This window comes from Pan troglodytes, chromosome 8 (assembly GCF_028858775.2).
Source record: "Pan troglodytes isolate AG18354 chromosome 8, NHGRI_mPanTro3-v2.0_pri, whole genome shotgun sequence".
In the NCBI taxonomy this organism is placed as follows: Eukaryota; Metazoa; Chordata; class Mammalia; order Primates; family Hominidae; genus Pan; species Pan troglodytes.
In genome coordinates this window covers 55427164-55453735 of record NC_072406.2, presented here as the reverse complement: position 1 = coordinate 55453735, position 26572 = coordinate 55427164, and the positions used below count along the sequence as shown (strand labels likewise).

General features: G+C 41.7%; 1 long non-coding RNA gene across 3 annotated transcripts; it reads left to right on the top strand.

Moving 5' to 3' along the window:
* The first annotated feature begins 4295 nt into the window (after positions 1-4295).
* LOC101058911 (uncharacterized) lies at positions 4296-24862 on the top strand. Of its 3 annotated transcripts, XR_010146862.1 has the most exons (7): positions 4296-4524; positions 5218-5327; positions 8778-8917; positions 10028-10093; positions 12686-12788; positions 21818-21887; positions 21986-24862. It is a non-coding gene; the product is annotated as an uncharacterized LOC101058911 (long non-coding RNA). The 3 variants fall into 3 exon arrangements; XR_010146863.1 differs by lacking the exon at positions 8778-8917 and having other exon boundaries at positions 4300-4524; positions 21991-24862; XR_010146861.1 differs by lacking the exon at positions 8778-8917 and having other exon boundaries at positions 4300-4524.
* Positions 24863-26572: the final 1710 nt, after the last annotated feature.

The window sequence follows — 26572 nt, the reverse complement described above, 5'->3', positions numbered from 1 at the left end:
GGATTACTGCAATACTTTCATTCTAGTGAAACCACCCTGAGGTCACAAAATGTGTTCAGGGTAACATAGTGGCTTGTGGCACTGGGATAGAAACCTGCATTGTTAGGTCATTCATTTTAGGGGAGGGTTCCCATAGAAGGAAGTGGGTCTGGGCTAGGAATATCACCTCCTAGGAAATATGCAGTAAGATGGATTGTGTGTCTAAAGGTTAAACTCTTTTTCCAACAGGTATTCAATAGCATTAGAAGTAACTTACCCCAGCTAGAGAAACTGTGTAGTAGTGTGAATGTAAGCAGTGAGATTAAATCTTCAGGAAACACAATGAAAGTCATTTTTTTCACGGATGGATCTAGGCCATATTGAGGCTTCACTGCTTCTTATACCTCCAGTGAAGATGCAGATAATATAGGATATTGTAAATGTACTTCATTTTAATCAGGTGCACTGCAGATGCCCCCCAGCTACTGCCAATGTCAGCAGAGCCATCCATTTTCCCTTTAGTGATCAAAGTTCACTTGGAATATTTGACATAAGACAAACACATATAAGCAGATCAAAAACTTACTGCAGACAGAAAAAAGCTTTCTAATTTCAGGAAGAAACTGCTGTGGTAAACTTTTAATGCCATTAGATGAGCTTCTTGCACAGTTTCAGTCGTGTTACCCAAAGGATTGGTGACCTGTTCCGTAGTCCTTGGTCAATTATTTGGTGCTGAAAGAAACCATCTACCTCCTAGAAGGTAACTTAGTCTCGGAGAGTAATTAATTTTGCTTGGGACAGAACAGGCTTTACTGTTTCTGGTCATCTATTCACACACATATTTCCAGTGAAAATAAATGGGAGGTTTGATTTGATATAGAATATTCCAAAATTAAGCAAGATATGGCCTCTAATTGTAAATATCCTCCTATTTCCTGGATTGGTGCTATTATCTAAGGGTTTTAAAATTTAGAAGTGGGAGTGAATATTAAAAAAAAACACTAAGTTATTTCATTGGTACAAGAAGCATCTGTTCCTTTATTAAAAGGGGGCAAATTCATTGGTAGGTCAATGTCCTATTATCTGTTTGATTTAAATTAAATTATTAGATCAAGTGGAGAATTGCTATCAAGCCATTAGGACCTGCCACCATTATATTTGGGTATTCCTTTAAATTAAATATTAATGAGCAGTAGGCTTCAATATTTGGACATATTGATACAGAGCCAAACCCCAGCCACCTAATCTACACCAACAGGAAAGTAGAGAAGTTGTCGACTTTTGCACATTTTTCCTCTATAAACGTGCAGAAACTTCCATAATTTGCATGCCTTTTACCCATAATCCTGATTGCATCTAGAAAAACAAATCAAAGCAGTAATGTTGATGTTTTAGTTACTGTTCCTGTATTGTTTATCTCTTCTGTTGTGGCCTGAATCTTACTACTACTTTCTGTTGCCTTCTGTTTTCTTAGTGTGTGGTGGGTCTCTTCCAAATACTCCTGAAGGAAACTTTACTTCTCCTGGCTATGATGGAGTCAGGAATTACTCGAGAAACCTAAACCGTGAATGGACTCTCAGCAATCCAAATCAGGGAAATTCATCTATTTATATTCATTTTGAAGATTTTTACCTAGAAAGTCACCAAGACTGTCAATTTGATGTCCTTGAGTTTCAAGTGGGTGAGTTCTAAGAACACATTCTCCCATTTATCTACAATATTCTTTTTATCTTTTTGTTGTTGTGGCTATTGTTGTTGTTTTGAGACAGGAGCTCACTCTCTTGCCCAGACTGGAGTACAGTGGTGTGATCATAGCTCACTGCAGCCTCAACCTCCCAGGCTCAGGTGATCCTCCTGCCTCAGTCTCCCAAGTAGCTTGGACTGCAGGCATGCACCACCATGTACAATTAATTTTTTAAATTTTTTGTAGAGATGGGGTCTCCCTATGTTGTCCAGGCTGGCCTCGAACTCGTGGCCTCAAGTGATCCTTCCTCTTTGGCCTCCCAAAGTGCTGAGTTTGCAGGCATGAGCCACCATGCCTGGCCTACAATATTCTTCTTATGCTTGGAGACCACCAATAATGAAGGGAGTCAAATGGCTCTAACATAGGTACATATGGTCCAAAAGAACTCTGTTCAAACAAAGCCATAATTCTGTGTGTGCCCAGCTGAGGAAAACGAACCCAAGGAACAGTGAGTGAGGCAGAACACTGTACAACTAGACTCTGTGTTACAGTCGCTTGGTTTCCTGCCATGTGAGACTTCCCTAAGGGAGAGTCCACTACTATCAAGACTCCTTTCCAAGGACACTGGGAATTAGCATGCTCAGCACGTGTTGGCACTTTCCTGAACTTCCAGGATTTATAAAGGGGCTGTGAAATTCTCCTGAGGCCTTAGGAGTTAAAAGAAGTTTTGCAGTGTACCAGATGGAGAAACACATGGAAGCTATTAGGGGAAATAACCCCAAAGCAGTCATTTGTCTTGTTTTTGTAACAGAAAAGGATTGCGGCGTACTCAATAAGCCATAATTCTCTTAAGAATTTTTAAAACTCTGTATTCAAGAAGGATGAATCAATTTTAATTCTTTCTTATAATCAAGGTGTAGTTTATTCATTAGGTTGCTTCCGTGATTATGCTGACACCTTTTTCTCAGTAAATAAACAAGTAGATAGAGGAAGACAATAATATTGTAAATAGTATGTAATCATCCATACTGTCAAAGTGTTGCTGAGTTCTGTGTTATCCGAAAATTTAAAGAAAAGCAGGCTGGGCTTGGTGCGGCGGCTCACGCCTGGAATCCCAGCACTTTGGGAGGCCAAGGCGGGTGGATCATGAGGTCAGGAGATCGAGACCATCCTGGCTAACACGGTGAAACCCCATCTCTACTAAAAATACAAAACATTGGCTGAGCGAGGTGGTGGGCGCCTGTAGTCCCAGCTACTAGGGAGGCTGAGGCAGGAGAATGGCATGAACCTGGGAGGCAGAGCTTGCAGTGAGCCTAGATCATGCCACTGCACTCCAGCCTGGATGACAGAGCGAGACTCTGTCTCAAAAAAAAAAAAAAAGTGTGCTCTTAAGATAGATAACTTGATTTTCTCTAACCTCTATAGTCTGGAATATTGTCTATTTGGCTCTTCTGTAAATGCTATATAGACCAGTAATATTCTTAACTTTAATTTTGAATTTCTTCACTCATGAGTTCTAATTCCATATACCCAACCTAGCTAGTCCTCTCACCTGATACCCCAGATGATAAATCTTTTTTTTTTTTTTTTTTTTTTTTGAGAAGGAGTCTCCCTCTGTTGCCCGGGCTGGAGTGTAGTGGCTCGATCTCTGCTCACTGCAACCTCCACCTACTGGGTTCAAGTGATTCTCCTGCCTCAGCCTCCTGAGTAGCTGGGATTACAGGCGTGCGCCAGCACTCCTGGCTAATTTTTTTTTGTATTTTTAGTAGAGACGGGGTTTCAGCATGTTGGTCAGGCTGGTCTCAAACTCCTGACCTCGTGATCCGCCCGCCTTGGCTTCCCAACGTACTGGGATTAACAGGCCTGAGCCACTGCAACCGGCCCCCTAGATGATAAATCTTATTGCTTGGTGGATAAAGAAAATGTGGCATATATGCACCATGGACTACTATTCAGCCATAATAAAGAATGAGTTCATGTCCTTTGCAGGGACATGGATGAAGCTGGAAATCATCCAGATCCTACTGCTCCTGCCATGCTGCATCACTGCCACTCACTGCAGCAAGCCCAGCTGTGGAGCTGCAGGCTACAGCCTCCAGCATGCAGCAGGTGGCTCTTCCTTTCCCCCTTCCTTTTTTTTTTTTTTTTTTTTTTTAGATGGATTCTTGCTTTGTCACCTAGGCTATAGTGCAGTGGCACGATCTTGGCTTACTGCAACCTCTGCCTCCTGGGTTTAAGCGATTGTCCTGCCTCAGCCTCTCAAGTAGCTGGAACTACAGGAGCACCACGCCCGGCTAATTTTTGTATGTTTAGCAGAGACGGGGGTTTCACCATCTTGGCCAGGCTGGTCTCGAACTCGACCTCGTGATCCACCTGCCTCAGACTCCCAAAGTGCTGGGATTACAGGTGAGTCACCATGCCCGGCCCCTTCCCCCCTTCTAAGCCTGGCACACACCAGCTTAGCAGACAGAAGCACAAGAGTCTGGAATGGCCTGACTCCCCCTTAGCATGCTTTATATACCGAGGTTCCTGGGTTACATGTTCTGATTGGATGAGAGTAAGCCTTAGGCTAACCAATCAGAACATGATAATAAAGTCCAATCAGAATAAGCCTAGAGGTTTTCTCTCATCCAATTAGAACATTGGCTGCGACGACAGAGACTGAAGCGCAGCTGGAGTGGTAAAATGGCAGACGAGCAGCTGCAGTGGCTCCATGCGGTGCTACAGGGGGAGGGGAAGGTGGTTTCTCCTGACACAAGCTGGAGGCCGGAGCCTGTGGCACCCTGGCTCGCCTCACTGAAGCTGGTGGCTGTGACAGGGACTGCACGGCTGCCGGAGTGGTAGAAAGGCAGCCATGGTAGGTGAGTATTCTCAACTGCACTGCCCACAGTGGGGAGCGGCTTGGGGGCGCTATTCCGGGCATCACTGCCTGCAGCCAGGAGCGGGTTGGGGTGCTATCCAGGGCTGCGCTGCCCGGGGATGGAGTGGGGCTTGGGGCACTGTTACGGGCGTTATTTCTTCCGGTATGGGGGCGGGTTGGGGTCTCTACTGGGTGCTGCAGTGTTCGAGGTGGGGACGGGTTGGGGGCGCTATCAGGGGTTACACTCCCTAGGGGTTACACTCCCTGGGAGTGGGGGGGGGTATCTGGGACACTGTCAGTGGCGGGTTAGGGGCGCAATCGGGGCTGCACTGCTGGTAGTGGCAGAGGTGGCCGCCACAGCGGTGGCCTCCAAGGAAGGAGCCAGGCTCCAGACTCTAGAAGCAGACCTCCTACTGCTCAGCGGGCACACAGTGTTTCCATGGGAATCATGGGCATGGCAGGGCCCGTCATGGTTCCTGGGTCTGCGTCCTCTTACTCTGTGTTGAGACAACCTGGGATTCCTGAGCACAGTCATGGGGTAGACATGGGGCACAGGCGTCATGGGGGGACAGGGCCCTGTGGGTGGAGACGTTAGGAATGGAAACCGGCCCTCGGGGTGGGGGCGCAGGAGGGGCCGGGGGTTAGGTGGGGTGGTAGTGGCTGGGTCTGAGTTCTGCTGTTCCTGCTCTCCAAGGAGCCGCAGCCCCAGTGGGCCCAACGGTTCCTGTGGGTGGGGAGCCAGCCACCGTGGAGTCTCCAGTTCACTGAAACCTGTCACTGCCACCCAGTGGCCACCATGACAAGGTGAGGCTCTAACGTTACCACTCCCTGCGTCATGTTCTAGGCTTTTCTGACTTTACTGGCCCAGCTGCTCTGTGCCAGAAGGAGGAGCAACCTGCCACACGCTGGAGGGTGGAGGCTGGAGCCTGGAGCCTGGGACGTGGCGGCTGGCATCACTGCAGTGGGTGGCACTTTGGAGCAGTAGGTAGGAGGGCAGCCAGCTGTGGCCAGCTGTGGCAGGGCTGTGGCTGTGGCCAGCTAGTAGGGGCCTTGTAGGGAGTGCCGGTGCATCAAGGGCGACAGCAGCAGTGGTTGTATTGGCATTGGCCCTAGTGGTGGCAGCAGCAGCAAGTCTGGGGGTCCTGGGAAGTGGGAGTAGGAGCACTGCGGAGCCACCTGGCCTGGCGTGGGTAGGAAGCTGTGGGTGCTGTACCGTTGGCCTCGGTGGCAGCAGTGGAGGTGCCGCCAGGGCAAGGAGGAGTCCTCCCCCTTCTCCTGCAGAATCTGGAGGGTCCCATCCTTCTGCTGGCACCTGAGCCAGGCGTGAGTGGAGCATTATCTCAATCTTAACAAAATTTAGGGGTGACTGTGTATCTTTTTGCTCTTTATTGTTGTTGTTGTGAAAAAGTGTTGAACTTTTTCAAATTTCATGAATCAAGGAGGGGAAAAAAGGTATCATAATAGGCCTTCCGATTCCCTCACCTGTTGTTTTTCCTTTCTTCCAGTCTTTTATTCTCATCATCATCTTCTTGTTCTTCATTTGCTTATGCCGCTGCCTCTATTTCCTGTTTCTCCTTCACCACCTCCTGCTTTTGTTTGCTTTTTCCCAAGCAATGGCATTAACAACAAACCAAGACTGAGTTAAAAATAAAGTACTTGTCAGTGTGTTGTACTTTAAAAATAATTGGTCCATTACTATGTCTTAGAGATTTGCATAATTATTTAGTACTTGAATAGATATGCTTTCCTGTTCCTGTTAACGCATTGTAAGCAGTTATTCAAGGAATAAAAAAAAGAAGCATCAAATAAAATATTGGTAGCAAACAGCTGTTTCATCTGTCTTACATATTAGTCTGGAGATATGCAAGAGGCATGGGGGTAATAAGTTCCAATTTAGGAGGTCATTAGGTAAACTATATTCCCTTCATGTTATTTCCCTCCCACTATTTTCAAGATTATTATCTGCGTGAACAAACCTGGTTTGTCACCACATCTTTACAACAGGAAAAGGAAGCGGGGATCGTGCAAATGTTTTAAGGCCAAGATTCACAACCAAAAACAAGGCTTTATTAACTTTTGTCTTTAAGAACCTGCAGTATTGAGCCCTCTTTCCTAGTATTACAACCTTTGGTATGAACTCTTTTTTTAGTGATTGCACTAGAAGTTTATGCATTTTATTGAATACTTTAAAGAAACAAATGTATATTGTATCATTTTTCAAGCCCACAGAAATGGATTAAGGCCTATAATTTTGACAGTTTTAAAATTATTTTTAAGTTTATGACATGTAAAATACTGTTGATACATGTAGGAATATGGATAAGTACCACCAGATAGCTTATTTTGAAGAGACAGTGTCTAAATTTTTGTCGACAGTAGATTGGTTGCAGTTTCTTAGGTGTGTTTCTCAGTACATTGCCTCAGCGTTTTAAAGCATATAGAAATTTGGATTCTGTTTACCCTCATATGGTCCTTTGTTTATAGGTTGTTTAATGTTTCTAGGGACTGAAGACATCACAGCCCCCTTTAAGATGCAGTAATATTAATAAGATTTGTTATGTATAGGGTTAGAATCCAACAAACTCGAGAGGAAAATTGTTAAATTATATAGCTGTAGAGGAGGAAATGAAACCTAGGTTCTAAGCTCTAAGGGGGCCATGAGCTACCATACAGGTGCATCAGTGACCGGGCATAGCATAGAGTGGGTAGAATACAGGATGGTTAAGAGAGTGAACTGTGGAGCCTAACTCTACGTGAACATGACTTTTTTTTTTTTTTTTTTTTTTTTTTTTTTAACAGATTCTCTCTCTGTCTCCCAGGCTGGGGTGCAGTGGTGCAATCTTGGGTTACTGCAACCTCTGCCTTTCAGGTTCAAGGGATTCTTTTGCCTCAGCCTCCCGAGTAGCTGAGACTAGATAGGTGCATGCCACTACACCTAGCTAATTTTTGTATTTTTTGGTAGAGATGTGGTATCACCCCGTTGGCCAGGTCTGTCTCGAACTCCAGACCTCAACTGATCTGCCTGTCTTGGCCTCCCAAAGTGCTGAGGCATAAGTCACTGCCTCTGGCCTGGGGGGTTACTGTTGAAGTATTATCTTTGTATCTCAAAGCAGGCCCTTCTGAAACTGATGACATGCAAAACTTGTCCTGAAGTCTTTGCAAGGTGTAATCTTTTTACCTCCACTTTCCTACATACTGTTTGTATTTAATGGTTTCTTGTATTCCACAGACTGTGTTTTAGTATTTATAACTATAGTATTAAGAATTACTTTTCTATATTGAAAAGGAAAAATTGTATTGGCCTTTTCTTAACGTATAAATGAACTTCACAAGCAACAATTTTTCAAATCAGTTTTCCCTTTTGTGAATCTCGATGTGGGTATATGACACACTTTCCCATTTAAGGTAAAGGTACACATTTATACCTTATCTCAGAATAGTCATAAGTCAGGTTCTTATTGTGTGGTTAGTAATGCAAATATTAATAAGGTCATGTACTTAGTATTTAGAAGAATTCTGAAATAGCACTTGTTAATCTGTAACTTTTATGCATTTATTACTTTTTTGTAATTTTTTGTAGTGTTCCCAAACTTGACACTCATAGGCTATTAGTAGTAGGTTTTACTTCTATCTCTTCTGGCCTCGAGCACATAAGATGTATTTTCCTTTGGTTTAGCATATAATATAAATTTAATTGTTCAGATTTTGAACAAAAAGGACCTGTAGAATTATTGCTTACATTGACACCAGCCCAATTGTCCCATGGATGGGGTTTTGTTTGGATCAACATAAGAGTTGACCCTGCTGTTAAACCTTGAAACTTGTATCTGTTTTATCTGAGTTCTCTCCTCAAAAAAAGACCTTCAGGAAGTATCAAATAACTGAAACATACCAGATCACGGCACCAGATGCCTCCCGCCAGTCCCTAATTTCTGTTCTCTTATAAATTATTGTATTTCTTTCCTGACCCTAGTTTAAGTCAGTCAAGGAGATAAATTTGAGACTGAGACCCCATCTCCTGGGCTGCAGCACCAGGTTAAAGCTTTCTTCCTTGGTAATACTTGTTTACTCAGTGACTAGTTTCTGTCTGGTGAGCAGCAGGACCTGGACCAAACCCTTGGTGTTTGGGTAATAACATGGAACAACCATCTTAACTGTTACTCTTTACTGAAATTTTACGTTTTAATTACTGGCCTCTTCTTTATTATCTATCATTCCTTTGACCTCACATTTCTTTTTTCTTTGACTTTGCAGTCGAAGAACTTAATGCTCCCTGAATCCAAATATTAAGGTTAAGAAAAGAAAGGAAATGTTTGCAGAGAAAGTATGTTTTACAAGTGAATTAAAGATGGATTCATAGTGGTTTATAGATTTACCTAGAGTTTTGAGTTCAGGTGAGTTTTCACAATATGCAGTAAGTTGAAAAGAATCCCAAGATAATTATGACATAATAAAGCTAGATACTGGAAACCAAAAAGATTTCACCTCAGTATGGCACTTTTAATTCAAGAATAGTAGCCAACAAATGAATTTTTCAGACTGTAATCATTACTTTTTAAAAATTAAGAGAAAGTTTATTTATAACTTTTATTTAACTTTTAGTACAGCTTCTGAATTTATCAATAGATAGGACAAAATAGATGAGCATCTGCTTCCCTTCCCCCTAAGCGATGTATTCTTACCAAAATGCAATACATTTTTATTTATACTTGAAGGCAGTGTTTTTCAGTCTTTTCCATATTAGTAGCTCAGATCTTTAAGGACAGAAGATGTATATTGGGGGCAGCTTGTGGTCTTAATCCTTACTGGAGCTCCGATATCTTAGATTCTTTCTTTCCTGTTTGTGAATAAACTTCTGCTCCAGTAGGATAAGCCTGTTTACCATGTGACTGCCTAACAGATCTGTTGCTTTATGTCCCAGTTTTTAGAAGCAAGCAGATTATATTACCTGGATTAAAATGTTTTTTGATACTAAAGGTAGTATCTTTAATTTTTACTTACGAGTTACTTTAAGTACAACTTTGATTAAATTATGGGGATCGAGTTTCTGTAGCTTTTACCATAGTGAAAATGGAAAACAGGGAGCATTCCACAGCAAACCCTAAACTTATTTATAGAGAGTTAATTAAGTGTCTGAGCAAAGCAAGCATTCACAATGGTGTGTCTGTGTGTGTGTCAGTGACAGATGAACATGGTACTTGAAACATAATTGTGCTTCTTCAGGTTCCAATATCCAGTAATTTTACCATACAGTTATAGTAACTAATATTAAATCCACAAACCTACTTTGGTCTACTCTGTATTTATATTTTAAAATAATAATTTTTAGCTGCCTAATAGAAGTGTTATTTTTTTCTGAATTAGAAAGTATTGTTTCCATTGAGTTAAAAGAATCTTTTTTTATGTTTATTATATCTTAAAAGTGATTGCATTGCTATCTAGATTCTCTTTTGTCTTTCAGTGTGAGTTTTTATTGGTTTATTACATGTTTATTTTCTTTTTAGGAAGCCATAATTCTTTAGAAGGCAGTGACAGAACAGTACCAGCAGAAATTGAAGGACCAGCAGAAGGTTAGGAGAAAAAGAGATTTTATGTGTTACTGTATTTGTTGTATATATATTTTCTTTTCCTTGAGATGGAGTCTTACTCTGTCGCCAGGCTGGAGTGCAGTGGTGTGATTTCAGCTCACTGCAACCTCTGACTCCCTGGTTCAAGCAATTCTTCTGCCTCAGCCTCCCGAGTAGCTGGGATTACAGGCAAGCACCACCACACCCAGCTAATTTTTGTATTTTTAGTAGAGACGGGGTTTCGCCATGTTGGCCAGGATGGTCTTGATCTCCTGACCTCGTGATTTCGCTCACCTTGGCCTCCCAAAGTGCTGGGATACAGGCGTGAGCCGCCATGCCTGGTCTGTTGTATGTTTATTCTATTTTTTAGATTATATTATTCTTAAAACACCTCACTTGGAAATAAAAGATGATTCTTTTGGTATGGTTTCCTAGGCTACAAGTTGTTTTAAGTTATAAGAGGTAATATGCCTCTTTACAATATTGATCAATAAAGCCCGTGAGGATGAAAACTAAGTGGTAACTGAAGGTCTTCATGATGCAAAGTACTATTTTTCTGATCGTGGTGGTTATTATAAGTTGTAACTTCCTAAGTATGTATGCTTCATTACTTGATGTCTAAATCTGGCCTAGTAGTCAATGCACATGGTAACAGATGGTAAAGCTAGGTGACAACCTTTAATAATAGGAAAATAGAACATTCTCTTTAATGAAGACTTACTGACATTTTTAGGTACAACAGTTTCCTGCTGACAGCTCTTCAAGTGCTTGTCCATCTTCTCTGGAATACTGGGGCTTTAGTTAAGGGACACTCGAGTGTTGTCAGTTGATTGGTTTATGTACATAGATATGTTTTTACAGTTCCTCTTCCTGCATCTAGTGTTTAATTTTTCAGTTATGCTTCCAATTAAGTTTATTTAATTATTTAAGCTCTCTCTAAAAGTAGAATTAATTCAACTAAATTAAAGGGGCTAATTTTTAATAGGCATTTAATTCATATGCTATTTACAGAAAAACTCTCTGGGTTTTAAAAAGTTGCTTTAGATTTTGCCATCTTAGTATGTCCTTATGTGGTGTCTTGTTTTATTTTTTATTTTTTTATTTTGGTAAAAATATGCATAATATAAAATAACACCTTTAACCATTTTTAAGTGCACAGAGGTCCCTGGTGTTAAGCACATCCGCATTGTTAGCTATCACCACTCTCCATCTCCAGAGCTTTGTCATCATTGTAAACTGCAGCTCTGTACTCCATAAACAATAGCTCCCCATTGAGCTGTCCTCCTGGCCCCTGGCAATTACTATTCTATTTTCTATGAATTTGTTTACTCTAGATACCTTATATAAGTGGACTTGTACAATATTTGTCCTTTTCTGTCTGGTTTATTTCACTTAGCATAATGCTATCAAGGCTCATTGATAACACTATCAGAATTTCCTTTTTTAAAAAAATTTTTATTTGTAGAAGCGAGGTCTTGCCATGTTGCCCAGCCTGGTCTCAAAATTCTGTGCTTAAGCGACCTACCCGCCTTGACCTCCCAAAGTGCTGGAATTACAGGTGTAAGCTGCTGAACCTGGCGAGATTTTTTTTAATCGCTGTATAGTATTCTGTGTATGTGTATATTACATTTTCTTTATCCATTCACCTACCGATGGGCATAGGGCTGGTTCTACCTTTTGGCCACTGTGAATAATGCTACTGTTAAACGGGTGTACAAATACCTGTTTGAGTCCCTGATCTTAGTTCTTTTGGGTATAGCGCTTAAAGGGTGTTGTTGGATCATATAATTCTGTGCTTAATATTTTAAGGAACTGCCAAACCATTTTCCACAGTGGGCTGTACCATTTTACATTCCAAAATAGCGCTTAAAGGGTGTTGTTGGATCATATAATTCTGTGCTTAATATTTTAAGGAACTGCCAAACCATTGTCCACAGTGGGCTGTACCATTTTACATTCCAAAAAGCAATCCATAAAGGTTACAATTTAGCTATATCATTGTTGACAGTTAATATTTTCTGTTTATGTATTGTATTTTTATGGTGTTTGAAATTCATCTGAGGGTTTCCCTGATACCAAAATATTAGAAAACGTTTTCCAAAAAATGCCTTATTATAGAGACTTTTACATGTTACTTGATGCCCTGTGATCTATTTTCTCACTAAGAAGAGGAACTTCTCTTCACCCAGCCTCATTCCACTGCACCCACTCTTTTTTGTATTGGGTTGTGCAGGGGAGAAAGGGAGGTTGGCACCTCTTTCCTGTGTCGTAGTAGCCCGTCGCTGGGTTGTAAAGCGCCTTGCCTCCTCTTTTACTTGGGAGAAATGCATTGATGCTGGGTGCCATATGGATTTATTTTGGGAGTGATACTGTTCTAATGTTATGGAAATAATACCAGATAGAAAGTTAGCGGATGGATTCTGTATCTGATGAGAGTTTTGGACAAATCGAATACCTCGTTTCTGAGCCTTATTTTTCCTCTGATGCAAGACAAGTGTAAATTAGCCAGCTGGTAAAAAAACTCTCACAGCTCTGGATATGGGTTTAAGACACTGGATTTCTACCACTCACTTTCTTACTACTTTTCTTGCGCAGGGATCATGGCCAAAGTTGCAGTGTCCCCCCGCTCGTTGAAGATGAGGAGTTCTCAGAGAGCGGGATGGTTGTGACATTCCTCATGTCAGCTCTCGAGTCCATGGTGAGACCTTTTGTTCTAACAGTCTATATTTGAGTAGGACTGGGCTGTAGATAAGGTTGATTTGTTTTTTGTAGAACATATAATTTTATGGTTTTTTCTATATAATGAGTAGCTCTTTTTCCTGAATAGTAGCTGTGGTCAAATTCATCCAACCAAATGCAGAGATTCTACACCAGTTTTCGGACAATCTGGATACCAACTGGGTATCTCACAGTTCCATTCTCACACTACCTGGAGTTAGTGCAGACCCCTCAGGATAGGGGCTCAGTCCCACAAGACTACCCTCACTTCACATGCCAGTTGCAAACCCTAGGTTGTTACGTGTACTTTTGACCAACCAGTTAGAAACTGGGGTCTCATGACCCCCTTCTTTGGTTGAATCATTTGCTGAAACAGTTTGCAGAACTCAGAAAAACAGGTTATTTATTTATTTTTTTTTCTGAGATACATAGTCTCACTCTGTTGCCAGGCTGGAATTCAGCAATGTGATCAAAGCTACTGTAGCCTCGAACTCCTGGGCTCAAGTGATCCTCCTGCCTCAGCCTCCCAATGAGACTACAGGCCTACACCACCATATCTGGCTATATTCTTTTATTTTTTGTAGAGATGGGGTCTTGTTATGTTGCCCAGGCTGGTCTCAAATTTCTGGGCTCACATTATCCTCCCATCTCAACCTCCAAAGTGCTGGGATTATGGGCGTGAGCCACTGGGTCTCACCAGTTTACTTTCTATTACTGGTTCATTGTAAAGGATATATCTCAGAAACAGCCAGTGAAAGAGATGTACATGCTGGGCTCATGCCTGTAATCTCAGCACTTCGGGAGACTGTGGCGGGAGCATCGCTTAAGCTCAAGAGTTTAAGACCAGGCTGGGCAACATGGTGAAACCTCATCTTTACAAAAAAATTTTTATAAATATTAGCCTGGTGCAGTGACATGTGCCTGCAATTCCAGTTACTCAGGAGGTTGAGGTGAAAGGATGGCTTGAGCTAGGGAGGCATAGGTTGCAGTGATCCACGACTGTGCCACTGTAGCCTGGGAGACAGAGCCAGACCCTGTCTCAAAAAAAAAAAAGGAATAAAAAAGATGCACAGGGGAAAGGTATGTGGGGAGGGGCACAGAGCTTCCATGCCCTCTATTGGGCATGTTACCCTCCCAGTATCCCCCTTGTGTTCAGGAACCCAGACACTCTCCAAGCCCTGTTGTTTAGGGTGTTTCTGAAGGCTTCATTACACAGGCATGATTGGTAAAATCATTGACCATTGGTGATTAAGTCAATCTTCAGCCACTATTTCTTCCTGGAGCTCAGTGGGTGAGGCTGCAAGTTTCAAGCCTCTAATCACATGGTTTGTTCTGGCAACCAGCCCTCCTCCTGAAGCTGTCTGGGAGCTTTCAGTCACCCAGTCATCTCAGTAACATCATCAAATGCATTCTTACTATGGTGGAGATCCCAAAGGTCTTAGAGGGTCTTGTGTTAGAAACCTGGGACTAAGACCAAATATTGAAACAAAAGATGCTCCTATCAACTTTATCACTGAGAACTTTATGAGAACTTTAGAAGCTTTGTGCCAGGACCAGGGGCAGAAACCAGATGTGTATTTCTTTTCTTTTTCTTTTGGACACAGAGTCTCTTTCTTTCACCCATACTGGAGTGCAGTGATGCAGCCTCAACCACCTGGGCTCAAACAATTCTCCTGCCTCAGCCTTCTAAGTATGTGGGACTACAGGTGCACACCATCCATGCTCAGCTAATTTTTGTATTTTTTTGTAGAGATGGGATCTTGTTACGTTGCCGAGGCTGGTCTTGAACTCCTGGGCTAAAGCAACCCTTTCACCTCAGCCTCTCAAGTAGCTGAAACTACAGATGCATACCACCATGCCCAGCCAATTTTTTCTTTTCTTATTTCTTTTGGTTTTTGTTGTTTAGTTGGGGATCTCACTATGTTTTCCAGGTTGGTGTCGAGCTCCTGGCCTCAAGTGTTTCCCCGCTTTGACCTCCTAAACTGTTGGGATTACAGGTGTGAGCCACGACCACTGTGTCCAGCAGTCACAAGGGTTTTTATAAGAGAAAGAGGGAGGCAAGAGACTCAGAATTGGAGGAGATGTGATGATGGAAGCAGAGGTCAGAGAGGGAGATTTGAATATGCTTCACTTCTGGCTTTGAAGATGCAGTTAGGGGCCATGAGCCAAGAAATGGGGGTGGCTTTTAGAAGCTGGGAAAGGCAAGGGAACCCATCCTCTCTGGAGCCTCCAGAAGGAATGCAGTCCTGCTGACACCTTGACTTTAGCCTTAATTGACCTATTTTGGACTCTGACTCCCAGAACTGTTAGGTAGTAGATTTGTCGTGTATTAAGGCACTCAATGTAGGGCAGTTTGTAACAGCAGCACGAAGAAATGAACATGAACCCAGGGCTGGTGGCCCACACCTATAATTCCAGGTATTTAGGAGGCCGAGGCAGGAGGATTGCTTTGGCCCAGGAGTTTAAGACAAGGCTGGGGAGCATAGTGATGCTCCATATATTTTTTTAAAAATTAGCAGGTGTGGTGGCATGCACCTGTAGTCTTTAGCTACTAGAGAGGCTGAGGCAGGACGATTGCTTCACCAGTGAGTTCGAGGTCTCAGTCGTGATCGTGCCATGGCACCCCAGCCTGAGTGGCACAGCGAGATTTTATGGAAAAAAAAGAGCATGGCAGGAATGGGGACAGATGGCAATATTAAATAGAGTGGCCAGGGTTGCCCTAAGTGAAAATTTATCAAAGACTTGAAGTGGGGGAAGCAACTGGCCAAGGTGCTGAGGTGAGAGCATTGTAGGCAGAAACAACAGGATAAAGATGCTAGGAGGGAACTCCATGATGTGTCTGATCAGTAAAGATTGTGTAATCTCTGGGAGGCTCTTGCTGGGGCTTTGGCTTTTACTCTGACTGAGATCGGAACTGTGGGAGGGTTCTGAGCAGAGAGGCAACATGATCTGTCTCCTGATTTAAAAGCATCCCTTGGCTGCTGAGTTGAGAAAGATTGTGGGAAGATTTGGGTAGAAGCAGGGAGGCCAAGCTGTGGCAACATCCAGGTGGGAGATAAGTGTTTTTGACCAGGGTCATGGCAATGGTGAGAGATGGTTGATTCTTGTTTTTTCTTTTTTTCTTTTCTTTTTTTTGAGACGGAGTCTCGCTCTGTCGCCCAGGCTGGAGTGCAGTGGGGAGATCTCAGCTCACTGCAACCTACACCTCCCAGGTTCAAGAGATTCTTCTGCCTCGGCCTCCTGAGTAGCTGGGACTACAGGCACCTGCTACCACGCCTGGCTAATTTTTGCATTTTTTTGTAGAGACGGGGTTTCACCATATTGACCAGGGTGTTCTTGAACTCCTGACCTTGGCCTCCCAAAGTGCTGGGATTACAGGCGTGAGCCACCGTGCCTGGCCCTGAGAGATGGTTGATTCTTGTTGAAATACTAAGTAATTAAAAAAAAAAACAGTACTGCCTTTCCCAATTATATGAAGTATGGGATGCTAGATTAAGGAAACCTTAAGTCAGGCTGGTGCAGTGGCTTATGCCTGTAGTGCCAGCACTTTGGGAGGCAGAGATGGGGGGATTGTTTTAAGTCCAGGAGTTTGAGACCACCCTTGGCAACATAGCAAGATCTCCTCTCTACACAAATAAATAATAATAAAATATAATTATCCAGACACGGTGGCATGTGTCTGTAGAATCAGTTACTCTGGTTGTCGAGTTGGGCAGATCTCTTGAGGGTGGGAGTTTTGAGGCCAGCTTGGGCACATAGTAAAGCTTCTGTCTCCACAAAAAAAAAAGTAGCTGGGAGTTGTGATGCTCACTTGTAGTCCTGGCTATGGTGAGGCTGAGGCAGGAGGATCCCCTGAGACCCTGGGCGTTTGTAATGAATTTAGCATTCATCATTTGACTGCATGACTGATCCCTAGAGCTGTAATTTTACTAATTAATTTTTCAGATACCACTCAGCCAGCAACTGAGCCTAACCAGGAACACACCCTCAACCATTCAGTGGTCCTTTTTTTTGTTTTTCTAGTCCTCCTGAAAGTCGATTACTCTCAGAAGGTGACGAAAACTTGCATTACTTTTGTTTTTCTTCCTAGAGACAAGCTCTTGCTCTGTCACCAGGCTGGCTGCAGTGCAGTGGCTTGATTATGCCTCACTGCAGCCTGAAACCCCTGGGCTGAAACAATCCTCCAACCTCAGCCTCCCAAGTAGCTGGGACTACAGACGTTTGCCCCTGTGCCTAGCTAACTTCTTTATTTTTTATTGTTGAGATGGGATCTTGCTGTGTTGCCCAGGATGGTGTCAAACTCCTGGCCTCAAGTGATCTCTTTGCCTCAGCTTCCCAAAGTGCTGGAATTATACACAGGCCTGAGCCACCTGTGCTCAACCCCCATTTTCTTTTTTTTTTTTTTGAGATGGAGTCTAGCTCAGTTGTCCAGGCTGGAGTACAGTGGTGCCATCTCGGCTCACTGCAACCTCCACCTCCCTGTTTCAAGCAATTCCCCTGCCTCAGCCTCTCGAGTAGCTGGGATTACAGGCGCATACCACCATACCTGGCTAATTTTTGTTCTATTTTTAGTAGAGATGTGGTTTCACCATGTTGGCCAGACTGGTCTTGAACTCCTGACCTCAGGCAATTGGCCCACCTTGGCTGCCCAAAGTGCTGGGATTACAGGTGTGAGCCACTGCATCTGGCCCTTTTTATAATAATAACTTTATTGAAATATGATTAACATATCATACAATTCATTTTTCAAAGTATGCAATTCAGGCTGGGTGTAGTGGCTAATTCCTATAACGCTAAGACTTTGGGAGGCTGAGGTAGGTGGATTGCTTGAGTTCAGGAGTTCGAGACTAGCCTGGGCAACATGGCAAAACAGCATCTCTAGAAAAAATACAAAAATTAGCTGGGTATGGTGGCTCATGCCTGTAGTCTTAGCTACTTGGGGACATGATGCTGGAAGATCACTTAAGCCCAGAAGGCATAGGTTGCAGTGAGACCAGATGGCGGTACTGCACTAGTGTGGGTGACAGAAGGAGACCATGTCGAGAGAGAGAGAGAGTGAGAGAGGAAAGAAGTAAAGAGAGACGGAGAGAGAGAGAAAGGAAAGAAAGAAAGAGAGAAATTCAGTAGTTTTTAGAATATTCGTGAAGCTGTGCATCCATCACCACAGTCACTTTTAGAAGTGATTACCCATTTATGAGTTACCCACTTAAGAGTGAGAAACCCTCACCTCTTAGCTGCTACCTCCTACTTCCCCCACGTTCCTGTGTCTTCATAGGCAACCACTGATTTATTTTCTTTTATTGTAGTTTTGCCTAATCTGGACCTTTAATAGAAATAGAATTGTACAGTATGTGATACAAGTTTGCTTTTTTTTTCTCTTAGCACAATGTTTTCAAATGTCTTTCATGTTATAGTGTGTATCAGTATTTCTTACCTTTTGTTGCTGAATAATAGTTTATGTTTAGCCATTAATCAGTTGATGGACATTTGTTTCTGCATATAAGCCGTCATGAGTAATGGTGCTATGAACACTCACATGCAAGTTTTTGTGTGAACATATATTTCTGCTTCTCTTGGATTTACACCCAGAAATGAAATTGTTGCATTATGTGATAACTATACATTTAGCCTTGGAGAAACTGCCACGTTGTTTTTCAAAGTGGTTACACCAGTCAGGCATGGTGGCTCACGCCATTAATCTCAGTTATTTGGGAGGCTGAGTTTGGAGGACTGCTTTAGCCCAGGACTTCAGGACCAGCCTGGGCAACACAGGGAGACAATATCTTGATTTTTAAAAAAATCAATTGACCAGAAAAGAAACACCCAAATTGATGACACCATTTTATGTTCCCACCAGTAATGTGTGTGGGTTCTAATTCTTCCACATTGTCACCAACTTTTTTTTTTTTTTTTTGAGACAAAATCTTGCTCTGTTGCCCAGGGTGGAGTACAGTGGCATGAACATGGCCAGTGTAGCCATGACTTCCCAGGCACAAGTGATCCTCTCACCTCAGCCTCCCAAGTAGCTGGGACTTACAGGTGCTTGTCATCATGTGTGGCTGATTTTTACATTTTTTGGTAGAGATAGGGTTTTGACATGTAGCCTAGGTCAAACTTCTGAGCTCAAGGGATTGCCCACTTCTGCCTCCCTCCAGAAGTGCTGGGATTACAGGTGTGTGCCACCACACCCGACTGGTATAACCACTTTGGAAAACAGCCACTGAGTCCAGCCTTCACCAATATACCAATATTTGTTAATATCTTTTTTGTACTTACTATTTCTTCATTTTAAAAAATTATTTTGTAGCTGTCTTATTATTAGTTATAATAAACAGCAAATAATTTTGTAGTAGTGTTGAGACCCCCCAAAAATTATTTGTTGTTTAATTGAAATACAGTTTTTTTTAACCTGGATATATGTTTTTTCATTTTCATTTTTAGTTATTTTAAAAAACTATTGATAAATTTTTGTATTTTAATAGGTGTTTGGGAAACAGGTAGTGTTTGCTTCCATGAATAAGTTATTTAGTGTTGATTCCTGAAAATTTGTAGCACCCCTTATTACTCATTGTATATTAAGTCATGAAATCATTAATAAACCAAAGACTTCAGTGAAATGGAAATTTTATTTTAACTTGTAACCTGAGAAATAACTGTCAAAAAAATTAGAGAAATTACCACATTAAAGCTTTAAAATCTTGAACCTAAAAATGAAAACCCTGTTGCACCTAAGAACCACAAGCCCACTGGTCAAGGTGAACAAAACTAAATATAAAACAGAATGCAACCAAGAAAACCAAACTCAGGATTATTCAGTGTTCTGTAATGCTATTTTATCTTGGGACTCACAGAAAATTGTTATTATTATTATTATTACTACTTTTATATGGAGTCTCACTGTCACCCACGCTGGAGTGCAGTGGCACGATCTCGGCTCACTGCAACCTCTGCCTGTGGGGTTCAAGTGATTCTCCCGCCTTAGCCTCCGGAGTAGTTGGGATAACAGGCACGCTCCACCAAGCCTGGCTAACTTTTGTATTTTTAGTAGAGATGGGGTTTCACCATGTTGGCCAGACTGGTCTCAAACTCCTGACCTCATGCAGTTGACCTGCCTCGGCCTCCCAAAGTGCTGGAATTACAGGCATGAGCCACTGGACTCAGCTGAAAATAGTTAATTTTATGTATATTCCAAGTCAAAATACATTTTGTTTTTAAATATTTGATGACTTTACAATACTATATTAACTCTTAAATGAATTAATACAAGTTTAGATATAAGGAGTATGTTTATGTTGACTAAAAATTATTTTTTACATATATGAAAGTAATGTCATACAATAGTTTTTATACTTGTAGAACACTTTGAAATATATATTAGCTAATATTTTATATTCATTTTGGATTTTTGCATTATTGTTAGATCCACAGAAAACTAATATTTTGTGAATACCCAAATCAAAAGCATTTTGATGGATGCATTCATAAATAGCATTTTATTTAAAAAGAACACTAATTAAAGCTTCACATCATTTTATGATTCATCAAACACAGTAACTGAATACTGGCATATAGCAACATTACAGAGGTTAGCCTTAGATAAAACTCAGCACATTTTAAAAAGGGTAAAAGGAAGAAAAGGAAAAAGGATACAAGGCTGTATAAAGATTTTAAAAACAAACATCATATGTCTGGACCACAACTATTCATGCCATTGACTTTGGAGACTCGTATTTTGTGAAAAGCGTTTCGTAAGTAGAGGGACTCATAAGTGGTATAAGGCACCTAGTACACTACAATGGCACAGACGTGACAGATATTCAATAAAATGATTTTAACTTCTACTGATACATGTTATCTTTGTTGTTCATTTATTAAACTAGTGCAAATCAGCCAGTAGATGGAGTGGCATTGACCTGTAAAACTTCTTAGATCCCATCCAAGCTTAGTATCATGTGAAGTTCTCCATAATTTATTGTCTATTCCAATCAACATTTAGCATAAGCTACACGCTTATTTTGTTAATCATCCTTCTATGTTTATGTGTTGACTTGAAATGGGCCTATGTGGCCTTTATCTTCACAACCCTAATATGTACATAATTTAATAACTTTGTTATAAACCTGATGTTTCATAAAATTATGTCTTATCAAATATTTTCTGGTAGAATAATTACACATTTTTGCTTAAACTTTCCTGACTCTCCATTGCCTGCTGAATACAGTTAAGTTCTCACTTAGTGTGAGGATTTAATACATTCTTGAAAACTGTGACCTACAATTAAGCCAACCTTACCATAGTCTAATTGATAGAAATAGTTAAGTTTCTATGGCATATTTCTGGTCACAAGAACATGACCAAACTTAGAAAGGCCTAAAACACTTCCAGTATTAAATACTGAAATAAATGTGAGCTCTACATACATTTAAGAAAAATGTGAGCTCTACATACATTAGGCCAGGCGTGTTGGCTCACGCCTGTAATCCCAGCACTTTGGGAGGCCAAGGTTGGAGGATCACTTGAGGTCAGGAGTGTGATACCAGCCTGGCCAACATGGCGAAACCTTGTCTCTACTAAAAATGCAAAAAATTACCCGGGCATGGTGCTACGTGCCTGTAATCCCAGCTACTTGGGAGGCTGAGGAGGGAGAATCACCTGAATCTGGGAGGTGGAGGTTGCAGTGAACTGAAGTCGAGCCACTGCACTCCAGCCTGGGTGACAGAGCAAGACTCCGTCTCCCCACCGCCCCCCCCAAAAAAGATAAAGAAAAATTAATAAAAAGTGTTACCAGGGCCACCTTGATGAAATAACTGGGAAAGATCTATTTATTACTGTGTTTCTTTAGTTTCTTTATTTGTAGGCATAGCTGCATAAAGAAACCAGATGGCCCACCAGCACCAGGGCTTCTCCACCCCTGACCACATACCAGGAGATAAGATCCCCAACCAGCACAAACTCGAACAGGTGAGCCCTAGTTGCTTTTAGATAACTTTTTTTTTTTCTTTTTGACAGAGTCTCACTCGGTCGTCCAGGCTGGAGTGCAGTGGCACCATCTTGGCTCGTTGCAACATCTGGCTCCCAGGTTCAAGCGATTCTTCTGCCTCAGCCTTCTGAGTAGCTGGAATTAACAGGTGTACGCCAACTTATACGGCTAATTTTGTTGTATATATTTTTTTTCAGTACAGACTGGGTTTCACCATGCCAACCATGCTGATCGTGAGCTCCTCACCTCAGGTGATCCACACACCTCAGCCTCCTAAAGTGCTGGGATTATAGGCGTCAGCCACCGCTTCTGGCCTAGATCATCAACATATCACTATGATACTAAAATTCCCTCTCCCAAAGAAAATCTTGCCATTTTGTGACATGAGTCGTATAAAGATGTATGTTTATATGCACTGAACCTGTGCACCTAGAGTTCCACCCTGCTCATGCTAACATTGTTCTCCCTCCCTGTACCTAGTTCTTAAAAACTCCATGCCTTCCATTTTTCAGGGAAAGGGTGTCTTTAGAGCAAGAACTCTTTTCTTCTCCATCCCAGGCAGGAAAGAAAACCCACTTGGCCTTGTTTCTGATTGGGTTTTCTTGCTTTGCGACTAATACAAAGCAGGAAAAAACCTCCCTTTATCAGTGATAAAGACAAGTAAGATTATTATTTACCCACCTATTCTAGCTAAGGGTCATGGGTGGCCGGAGTCTCTCCTAGCAACTCAGGGCGCTAGGCAGAACCAGCCCTGGATCTGGAATAGGGTGCCATCATATGGCAGAGTGTACATACACACACACACACACACACACACACACACACACAGAGCTCAAATGGGGACTATTTAGAAATGATAGTTCACATAATGGGCACATCTTTGAGATGTGGGAGGAAACTGGGAGTACCCAGTGAAAACCCATGTGGACCTGGGGAGAATGTGTAAAGGACACACAGGAAGTGGCCAGCTGGGAGTTGATTGTTTTTTCTTATCAACATTACAATGAAAGGGTACTGAGCGAAATGACATTATTCAAGTACCTGCTGTAATAGTCAGACTCCTTCATACAAAATTCAAAGCCCTCTACACTCGGGCACTACATTAGACTTCCATCCTACACCTACATTCTAGCCACTGTACTACACATCATTTACCAAAGGTGCTGTATACTTCTGTGCTACCAAACATTTGCCAGTCTGGTTCCCTCTGCATTTCAAGATTACACACCCCTCATAATCCTGCAAAGCCTTTCCTATCAATTTTTCTGTGAAGCTTTTCAGAATCCACCACCACTCCCACCATCACCCCAACTCCCTGAGAGGGCAGATCTCTCTCTCCGTTTGGCAGCCACTTTTATTAAAACATTTTTCACTGATACTATGAGTCTGCCTTCTCCTTTGGGAAACTTTCTCAGACTCCTATACCCAGAGTTAAGCACTCCATATTTTCCTACCTTGGTCCCTGGTATGTAATTCTACTCCAGCATAGAATAGAGAAGCCAGAATCATCTTTCTGTAAAATTCTATCTTCTGTTAGACCCTGTGTCCCTTGAGGATATCATTCATCATTGTTTCCCCAGGGCCTTGCACACCTTACTCTGGGCCTCCAGCTTAGCCTGTTTCTATGCAGGCTGCCCATGGCTGATGCCAACCAGTCCTGTCCCTCTATATCCAAGCACCAGACTTCCTTACTGACCCTTTGCAATTTCAGACCCTCCATCACCCTCCTGTATCCTGCTGGAGATTTTGGAGCATCTCAGCATCTCTGGGGCAGCTCGTGGGCATCAGGGAGGGGCAGGCAACAAAGCCCACATAGACTCTTACAGGTATCTCAGGATCTCCCAGTGGGATCCTCTTTTCCCCAGCCCATTCCTTAAAATTCTGCTGACTCCCCTACTTCTTCCTCCAGCTCAGCACTTAGCTGGAGTTGCCCCAAAGGTGATCACAGAGGAATTTTCACAAGGGACTGTTCCAGACTGTCTGAGATGAAGGGGGTTAGGATTCCAAAGAAGTAAACTCTAAACCCTGATATGATGAGCCCAAAGCATTTCTTAAGGAATGTACACACAGTGAGGGCTGCAGCTCATCTTATTGGGAGGAAAGGAGACCAAGGATGCTTTGTCTAGGTATCTTTGCAGTGAGGGGTCTGGTTATGCAGTTTATAGGAGAGTTTAAGGAATCTCCCAGGACCAGGGATACTTTCTTTTAGTGTTTTGAATTACAACCTAAACACAACACCTTTACTTATGTCTGCGAATGTTCAGAGCCCTGACTTGGGTTCAAGTCTGCAGGGGAAAGCATGCAGGTATCCGGGCCACAGAATAACAGAGCAGTCAAGCGTCTGTGTATTCTTGGTCAGAACAGATGGAAAATGTGAAGAAACTGTGGAATTGTACTCTATCCTTTCTAGTAAGACTTGATATTAGGAAGTATAAGTCATGTGATTCTGTTTTTCTTTTTAAAAACTGTTTTGTGAAATTTGATTTTCTGTACATACATATTGATTTAAGGGAGTGAGAGACTTTCTAATTTCTAAAAAAATATACTTGGAAATTTGAAGGGATTATATTGAATCTGCAAATCAATTTATAGGGTATTGTTATCCTAAGAATATTAAGTATTTAAAAAATTATTGTAGGTATACGTATGTATGGGGTACATGGGATGTTTTGATATAGGCATACAATGCATAATAATCACTCATATCCTGGAGGGTAGGGTATCCATCCCCTCAAACATGTAACCTTTGCCTTACAAACAGTCCATCCTTGAACATAAAATGACTTCCAGTTATTTTTCAGTTTATCTTTGATTTCTTTCAGTGTTACAAATTGTGTAAAATTCCTGTATCTGTCTTGAATTTTTTCTCTTAATGTTTTTTATTGATGCCATTATAAATGGAATTGTTTTCTTTATTTTATTTTTAATTGTTGGTTGCTTTTATATAAACCATAATCTACTTTGGCATGCCAGTTTTCTGTCTTGTAACACGGATAAATTTGTGTATTAGTTCTACTGATAGTGAATCTCTTTTTTTTTTTGCTTTATAAAAACAGTAAAAGAAGCTTATTCAAGTAGTTTTCCTCTTTTTTTAAATTATACTTTAAGTTTTAGGGTACATGTGCACAACGTGCAGGTTTGTTACATATGTATACATGTGCCATGTTGGTGTGCTGCACCCATTAACTCGTCATTTAACATTAAGTATCTCTCCTAACGCTATCCCTCCCCCCTGCCCCCACCCCACAACAGGCCCCGGTGAGTGATGTTCCCCTTCCTGTGTCCATGTGTTCTCATTGTTCAGTTCCCACCTATGAGTGAGAACATGCGGTGTTTGGTTTTCTGTCCTTGTGATAGTTTGCTGAGAATGATGGTTTCCAGCTTCATCCATGTCCTTACAAAGGACATGAACTCATCATTTTTTATGGCTGCATAGTATTCCATGGTGTATATGTACCACATTTTCTTAATCCAGTCTATCATTGTTGGACATTTGGGTTGGTTCCAAGTCTTTGCTATTGTGAATAGTGCTGCAATAAACATACGTGTGCATGTGTCTTTAAAGCAGCATGATTTATAATCCTTTGGGTATATACCCAGTAATGGGATGGCTGGGTCAAATGGTATTTCTAGTTCTAGATCCCTGAGGAATCTCCACACTGACTTCCACAATGGTTGAACTAGTTTACAGTCCCACCAACAGTGTAAAAGTGTTCCTATTTATCCACATCCTCTCCAGCACCTGTTTTTTCCTGACTTTTTAATGATTGCCATTCTAACTGGTGTGAGATGGTCTCTCATTGTGGTTTTGATTTGCATTTCTCTGATGGCCAGTGATGATGAGCATTTTTTCATGTGTCTGTTGGCTGCATAAATGTCTTCTTTTGAGAAGTGTCTGTTCATATCCTTCACCCACTTGTTGATGGGGTTGTTTGTTTTTTTCTTGTAAATTTGTTTGAGTTCTTTGTAGATTCTGGATATTAGCCCTTTGTCAGAGGAGTAGATTGCAAAAATTTTCTCCCATTCTGTAGGTTGTCTGTTCACTCTGATGGTAGTTTCTTTTGCTATGCAGAAGCTCTTTAGTTTAATTAGATCCCATTTGTCAAGTTTGGCTTTTGTTGCCATTGCTTTTGGTGATTTAGCCATGAAGTCCTTGCCCATGCCTATGTCCTGAATGGTATTGCCTAGGTTTTCTTCTAGGGTTTTTATGGTTTTAGGTCTAACATGTAAGTCTTTAATCCATCTTGAATTAATTTTTGTATAAGGTGTAAGGAAGGGATCCAGTTTCAGCTTTCTACATATGGCTAGCCAGTTTTCCCAGCACCATTTATTAAATAGGGAATGGTTTCCCCACTTCTTGTTTTTCTCAGGTTTGTCAAAGATCAGATGGTTTTAGATATGTGGCATTATTTCTGAGGGCTCTGTTCTGTTCCATTGGACTATATCTCTGTTTTGGTACCAGTACCATGCTGTTTTGGTTACTGTAGCCTTGTAGTATAGTTTGAAGTCAGGTAGCGTGATGCCTCTGGCTTTGTTCTTTTGGCTTAGGATTGACTTAGCGATGCGGGCTCTTTTTTGGTTCCATATGAACTTTAAAGTCGTTTTTTCCAATTCTGTGAAGAAAGTCATTGGTAGCTTGATGGGATGGCATTGAATCTGTAAATTACCTTGGGCAGTATGGCTATTTTCAATGATATTGATTCTTCCTGCCCATGAGCATGGAATATTCTTCCATTTGTTTGTATCCTCTTTTATTTCATTGAGTAGTGGTTTGTAGTTCTCAT